Here is an 8237-nt window from a genome sequence, read left to right on the forward strand (position 1 = left end):
GCTGATTGGTCGCGGACTCCAGCTGCGACCAATCAGCGATTTTGCCGCCAAATTTAAACACCGCTCTGCTGATCGGTCGCTGGCCGAGATCAATCAGCAGTATTGGCGCCAAATTTAAACCTCACTCTGCTGATTGGTCGCAACCACTGGCCGCGACCAATCTGCGTTTTTTGTGCCAAATTTAAACAACGCTCTGCTGATTGGTCGCGGTAGCCGGCCGCGACCCATCAGCATTATTGGCGCCAAATTTAAACCCCGCTCTGCTGATTGGTCGCGGCCGCCAGCCTCGAACAATCAGCGAAATTGGCGGCAAATTTAAACAACGCTCTGCTGAATGGTTGAGGCCGCCGACCGCGACCAATCATCGATTTTGGCGCCCAATTTAAACAACGCTCTGCTGATTGGTCGCGGCCGTCAGCCGCGATTAATCAGCGATTTTGGCGCCAAATTTAAACCCCGCTCTGCATCTTTCTGCTGTTTGGTCGCGGAAGCCGGCCGCGACCAATCAGCAGTATTCTCGCCAAATTTAAACACCTCTATGCTGATTGGTCGCGGTCGCGACTAATCAACGATTTTGGTGTCAAATTTAAACACGCTCTCCAGTCCTCACTAACATGGCTTGCTGATTGGTCACGGCCGCCGCCCGCGACCGATCAGCGATTTTGGCGCAAAATTCAAACACCGCTCTGCTGATTGGTCGCGGCGGCCAGCCGCGACCAATCAGTGAGATTGGCGCCAAATTTAAACAGCGCTCTGCTGATTGGTCGCGGCCGCCATCCGCGACCAATCAGCGAGATTGGCGCCAAATTTAAACAACGCTCTGCTGATTGGTCGAGACAGGCGACCGCGACCAATGAGCAGAGCGATGCAGAGCGTTGTTTAAATTTTGCGCCAAAATCGCTGATTGGTTGCGACCGGCGGCCTCGACCAATCAACGATTTTGGCGCCATATTTAAGCAACGCTCTGCTGATTGGTCGAGGACGCCGGCCGAGATCAATCAGCAGAGCGTTGCTTAAATTTGGCGCCAAAATCGTTGATTGGTCGAGGCCGCCGGTCGAGATCAATCAGCAGTATTGGCGCAAAATTTAAACACCGCTTTGCTGATTGGTCGAGGCCGGCAACCGTGACCAATCAGCGATTTTGGTGCAAAATTTAAACACAGCTCTGCTGACTGCGCCCGGTCGGCCGCATACCTATTCTAGAATACCCGATGCATTAGAATCGGGCCACCATCTATTATATGGATATGTAGCTCACAAACTCCTAAATATATGATGTTTTCATTTACAATGTATCTAATTTATACATGTATATAGAGAGTACTGAGCATGGATTTGTAAGGTTTCATAACTTCCATGCTAGACAAAATTCTATAAAATAAATAATTTGACAATTCTTTCATGGCCGGAGGTGATAATAAACTGATATAACAGTGTACACTAGTAATTAGAATTCCCTGGGCTCGGGGGTAAGAGGCAATATTCCTGATGATCAGGGTCCCGTGTAGGGACGGTCACTGCTGTATACCATCTAGTACAGAGGTACAGAAGCTGGCCGCGCTCCCATAACCTCCGGGCTGCTGTATTCTATCAAACATCTCCATGTTATTCTGTATACAGTTATATTCTTCTTTCCATCACAATGCGGTGGGATATCACTACAATATGCCAACATGGTGTGATTAGTGGAGGGCGGCTGTCAGTATCCCCCGACTTTAGAATTAGATTGAATAATCCTTCAAAGGGGGTGTACAAAGTTTAAAAGATATCTCCTATCCATAGGATAACTTCCCGATGGATGGGGTCTGACTGCTGGGAGCCTCACCAATCCTGAAAACTGGGGATTTGAAGAGTCCTTTGTGACTGATGTGATGGTCGATCAGTGCTGCACCATACATTCTCTATGGGACGACTGAAGCTCTGTGCTTGGCTGGTCTTCAGCACTCCCATTAAGAATGAATGGAGCAGTGCGTATACTCAACCACCACTCCATTTGCGGCACCCTGCTACAACAGGTACCACAGGACCCAGGGTGCATGGATGGACTTCTCCACAAGAGGCCCTCACTACATACAAACACCTCCACCCTTCCACCTCATACCACCAGAGGGAGCCCGTTAGGGATATATATATATATGGAGGGTGGAGCCAGGCAGTTCAGTCAGAGTTAGTAGTCAGACTGAGAGAGTCTGAGAGCGTGCTGACGCTGAGAGCAGCGAAGACGCGGCGCGTCTGCTGCTGGGTTCTGAGGGCCACGAGTGTGGCCGACGGTAAAGAGGAGAGATGAGAGGAGTTGAGGGGGCAGAGGAGCATCACAAGGCTCACCCCAAAGATACAAACCGGACACCGGGTCCGCGCCTACAGGGTCCTTTATACCCAGTAGAGACCACCGACATTCCAGGAGGACTACAAGTCCCTGGCAGACCTGAAGCTAGACCCATTACAGGACCAGGAACCATGATGGCCCCGACGACCAGGGATAGTGGTTGCCAGCAGAAGGTCCTACTACTGAGCGACAGGTGAAGGAACAGCACGACACATAAGCTAGGCCCAGTTGCAGGCTGGCCAGGAGCATACAGAGAGGCAGACACGGACCAGGAGGCCTTATACCCGCTCACTGGGGAGAAGTCCTGAAGTGCACCCATCCTACTGAGTACCCTGGAGCGTACCTGACATCCGCACCAGTAAAGGTATTGAAGCGAATCCACTGTCTCTGTCAGTTACTCCTGCTGCGCCATCCCGCCTGCACTACAAGTCCCAGCATCACCACCCACCAAACTCCACACTGCCCCGGGGGCCCACTGCACCTGTGGGGAGCAGAAACACCTCAGCTGCCATCCCATCACCCCCCCGGAGGTCTGAAGCAGCGCTGGTAATCATTACCAGGTACCACAGGTGGCGTCACAAACTGTTTATTTATTTTATCCAAGTTTCAATCCCCTTTTTCAAGAGTGACCCCAGTGTACGGGCCCAGGAGCCGACCACCGCGACATCCCCAAAACCAGGCAAAGGCCCGGGTACCGAGTCGTCCCCATCCCCTGGGCGCGTCGTACTCATCGTCTGTGGGACTGCCAGAACTAGTGGAGCGCTGCTCTTGGCTATTTTTGGGCAGTCCTATAGACAGTGAATGGAGGGGAGGCTGAGCATGCTGCCTGTTCTTGGGTTTGCTAGGGGTTCCAGCAGTCAGACCCTCAGTGATCAGTAAGTTATCCCCTAACCTTTGGATAAGAGATGATTTTCTATTTTGGCAATAACCCTTTAATTGCATCCATGTGGTTATTTTCCCCCTATCCTGTCCACCTTTATTATGTCCGTTATTCCCTCTGGTGGTCAGTGCAGCCATGTAGTGTATGTCTGTACTACTCAGGCTCTGGGGGGCCGGAGCGTGCAGCTACAGAGCAACCTGCTCCACATCACTGCCAGGAGGGGAGATTTATTGCTGTGTAGTTAGTCCAGGTGGTGCCGACAAGTAGAGGGAACAAGTTCTGGCAATCCTGCCAAAGGAACACAGTTATTCCTGCACCGGACCTGCATCTCCGGTGTGCGGCGGCCGGGAAGGTGCCCGCTCTCCTCAGGGAAGATGCTGACGGCCCGCAGGCACATACCCGTCCTTGTGCCAATGCACAGGAGATAAAGCAGGACATTTATCTAAGTAGAGATGTGGCGTCTCCCACCCGCCTGTCATATTTGTAGATGACGCGTGGCGGAGGGCAGAAGCCGGGGTAGGACTCCTGTCCGGCTGCAGAAGTCTCATGTGTAGTGATACTCATGTGACTTTTCTAAAAGCATAAATCGGCCCGCAGAGGTGTCAGCGACGCTGGCTCAGACGTTACTGTGAGCGGAATAACAAGGCTTTGGTAACAGTTTCACCTCTTTATATTGTATTAGCTCCTTTACTTAGTCCTAGTTCAGACTGGTCTAAGAGATCGCCTGCTGATTCCTTTCTTGCGATTCTGATAGGAGATTTCTGTTAGAAGTTTGGCGCAAGGCTAGTGATTAGACTGGCTGGTGATTAGACTGACTAGTGGTTAGACTGGCCGGTGATTAGACTGGCTAGTAGATAAGGATTTTGTGCCAGATTTTTAGTAACAAAGGGAATACAGCGGTCGGCCACTTTAGGTGGACTGTTACAGTAGGCAGCATGCTGATAAGTTATTTTTTGACGTTTTGCATGATTTTCGCTGTCTTCGGTTGGCATATCCCCCCCCTTCCCAACGGCACTTCCATCTGCAACCTGTAACGGCCAGTCGGAATACCCGTGCTGGCATCGGGGTCTTATTGCATGGGTAGGCGCTGTGGCATTGGGGTCTTATTACACGGGTAGGCGCGCTGGCATCTGGGTCTTATTACAGGGGTAGGCGTGCTGGCATCAGGGTCTTATTACATGGGTAGGCGCACTGGCATCGGGGTCTTATTATACTGGTAGGCGCACTGGCATCGGGGTCTTATTACACGGGTAGGCGCGCTGGCATCGGGGTCTTATTACACGGGTAGGCGCGCTGGCATCGGGTCTTATTACACGAGTAGGCGCGCTGGTATCGGGGTCTTATTACACGGGTAGGCGCGCTGGTATCGGGGTCTTATTACACCGGTAGGCGCGCTGGCATCGGGGTCTTATTACACGGGTAGGCGTGCTGGCATCGGGGTCTTATTACACGGGTAAGCGCGCTGTTCGGAGACAATGGGAAAACCAGTGGGCAAGGCTTCACAGATACAGAAAATAGCACAGAATTTACTAGTAGGAGTTGCCTATTTATTATGTAGACACACGTTTGGAAATGACATAAGTAGATGGCCCAAGCCCTCCACAAAGCTTTTCATCCTGGAGGGCACCGGCTTTACCAATGTGACCCTCTGACATATGGGAGCATCATTATAATAGGGTACTGCCATTACATGCCAGCTAGTCCGTGTCCAGTTACTGCTTTCTCTGTGACGGGGTGTACATATTTGCGTGAATGTAATGTGGATAATGACTGTATACGCCATCTTGTGCTTCAGGTCTGGAGGCAGATGCGGCACATGGGGGTAAAGCCGCATGTAATCACCTATAACCTGCTTCTTTGTGCCCCCCGAGACTGTGGGATTGGAGACACCGCTGACGCTCTACATTTACTCACGCACTCTAAGGAACTGGCAGCCCTGACTTTAAGTGCAGGCAAAGAGAAGCAAGACAGGAAAAGCCAGCAAGTGAAGAAAAGAAAGGATAGTCCTGAAGAGGTGGGCAGCCCATGCTCCTGGGCCATTCCTCAATTCCAAGTGGCAACTATGGCACAGCTGAGGACTTGGCAGGCTCACAGGCACTGGCCGTGGTGAGTACGGCTGACCATTTTCCCAGCGTGCCCTCTTTTGATGCCAGTAATGTGCCAAACCTCCTGGACCTGTCTGTAAATACGGGAAAAATTGTGTCACTTGCAAATGTCAATACCCCATCTGACCGATTGGCAGTGATTGGCGACTTAGGGGGCGTTCTTCAGAAGATGAAAGAAGACAACGTCTGTCCTACAATAAAGACCTTCACCCTCCTAGCGGCAGTCATGAGAGCAGAAGTGGGGTCAGAATCTGCCGTCCTGGCCACTATGGACGCCTACGGAGTACAGCCAGATCTCACCTTTTTTAACACTTTGGTGTTGAAGAGGAGTAAAACTCTGAAGCTGCAGTCGGCTTTGGTAAGGGAATGGTTTTTATTTTATCATTTAAATGTTAAAAAGCCATCATAAAATAATTAACACGGCTTGTGAGAAGATCCACGCTATCTGACAGTAAAGAGGCTGAGGTACAGTAGGTGAATGATGTTACCGCATTGTGGGATTATATTTGCTGCATGAAATCATTTGTAAAGCGTGTGACAGATCTGCCTGACTTTTTATATATATTTTTTTCTTAAAAGTGAATACCTTTTTTTTTTTTACTATAGCTTAATAACGATCCAAAGCAAATGGTTCTGTGTGACCCACTACTACTCAGATAGCGTTAGCCCTCCCTGGGAAAGGTGTACTTGGACGACGGGCCGGTGGAAGAGGGGGATGCAGTCGTAGCCTTGACCCGGTCTGTGCCCAGGGCGCACACATTAAAAATATGGGCTAGCAGATGAGTGGTTATTTGTCGACTACGCCACCTGTGGTTCCCGGTGATTACCACCAGCGCTTGGGCACTGAATGCCCGCCTGCTTCATCCCAGCATAGGATTTTGTGCTCAGGGAGGTGATTGATCGTAGCGCTATTATGTGCAGGAGGGATACTTACAGCATGAAAGGGTTTTGTATTTATTTATACCCTGAATAGTACTTTTTGTGGTATGTGAGTATATAGTATTTGTTAGCTCAGATATTCTATATGGGCTTCATTTATGTTTGGGACTCTTTGTATTTTTCAATATATACTCTGCTGTAGTAGGCACATATTTCCCTCTTCATCTTTCTGGACTATAGTACACCTCCTTGTATACTAATGTCAGGTAGTCATAACTAATTTGCATGTGTACGATATTGATCACCAGGGATAATACTGGCACTTGTATTATGGTACTGCTTGTTCTGTTGTAACTAGGGATGTTTTTTTGGAGCAGGTGGGCTTCAAATTAGTGGGTAACCCCACTATATTGATTTTACTTGTGTTTTAGCAATTTGGTTTTTTTTACGTTGTTTGTATGTATTTATATTTGTAATGAATAAAATTTATTGTCACTTATTATAACGTTTGATAATTTATTGAAGTATTGCTGGGTGATCACTGCTTCATAGCACACCTCTTTTCCCTTTTTTCACGTACCACCAGCGCTGCGTCAGTCCTCTGAGGCGGGTGTCGTGGCAGCTCAGCTGGTACTACTCCCCACAGGCGGAGCAGGGCCTCAGGGCAGAGAGAGAGGAAAGTCTGGAGGTTGGTGGTGTGTGTGCGGTGCCGCGCAGGACAGGAGAACGGAGGCAAGGGGTGAAGTCTTCCAAGCTTTACTCACGTTGTTTCAGTAGTAAGCACAAAGCTTCTCCTTGCTCCTCACGGCGCGCTGCGACCACCAGGAAGGGGTTCAGCACACTCCGGGTAGTTTAGGTGCACTTAACGAGACCCCTGGACCAGAATGTTCCTCTCCTTGGTGAGTTCTCCCATTAAGTCTCCTCCTGACTGTGTGTGTGTGGTATGAACTTGGTGAAAGGCCGGTTCCCGCTGCATCAGCGCAGTTTAAGGGATACGGGTGGCGTACTCCGCTCCGTCCATATCCCCCTTAGGGATCCAGAAGGCCTCTGGGCTTTTCCGACTGAGACGTGAAGTAACAGAGTCAGATATCGGGGGCCGGTACCCCTCTTGCAGCAGGAATCCCTCTGACTAGGCCAGAGTAAGAAATACAGGTGGTGTATGCTGCTCCGTCCGTATCCCCTGGGATCCTTTTGCCTGTGGAGCTTTACTCCTCCGCTCCCCTCCAGGCCTTCTTAGGTAGGGACCTTGACCAGGTAGAGACAGCGGTTAACTCTAACCCACTCCTCACCTCAAGCCCAGAGTACGAGGACCGTGTATCTTCAACAAGCTGCAGGTTCCAGCAGAAAGCCACTATCAGCGATGAAGATCACAATCAAAGACCTTGAACCTAAGATGGCCATGTATTAAATATGTATCAGTAAGTGTAACCTAAAAGTGTGTCCTCCACCCTCACCCACTACATGGTTCCCCCTATCTTTGGTCTCCCCTTCATCTCCTCTATCCCGGCTGGGGCAGCACCCTGGTGCATATAAGCCCCCCACAGGACAGGAGTGGTGTAGTGTTGAGTGCTGAGGCTGGGTCCCGTGTGGTGCTCCATCCTTACCTCGGAGAGGAGATACCACACCTCGATCTGAGGTGCAGTACCCCTGTGGCGACTGAACCCTCAGGGACGCCACAGTTCCAACCGATTCATATAGAAACTACACTTTTTTATATCGGCCTAATTGTTTCTAAGCATGGCTTTGAAAGAAGGGGCATTGCTTTGAAAGAAGGGGCATGGCTTTGAAAGAAGGGGCATGGTTTTGAAAGAAGGGACATTGCTTTGAAAGATGGGCATGGCTTTGACAGAAGGGGCATGGCTTTGACAGAAGGGGCATGGCTTTAAATACAACAGCATGCACTAAATTGTTTGAAAATTGGGGGGCAAAAAAAGTGATGCAAGGCAAGCCAGCAAAAGAGTCTAAAGTATGACACATTTTCTCATTTACATGTCCATATTTAACCACGTACATGGAAAAAATGTCCCTGGTGTCAGCAGTGTTTGTT

Source organism: Phyllobates terribilis, unplaced genomic scaffold (assembly GCF_046119375.1).
Source record: "Phyllobates terribilis strain yellow unplaced genomic scaffold, ASM4611937v1 Scaffold_518__1_contigs__length_1237376, whole genome shotgun sequence".
NCBI classification, from domain to species: domain Eukaryota; kingdom Metazoa; phylum Chordata; class Amphibia; order Anura; family Dendrobatidae; genus Phyllobates; species Phyllobates terribilis.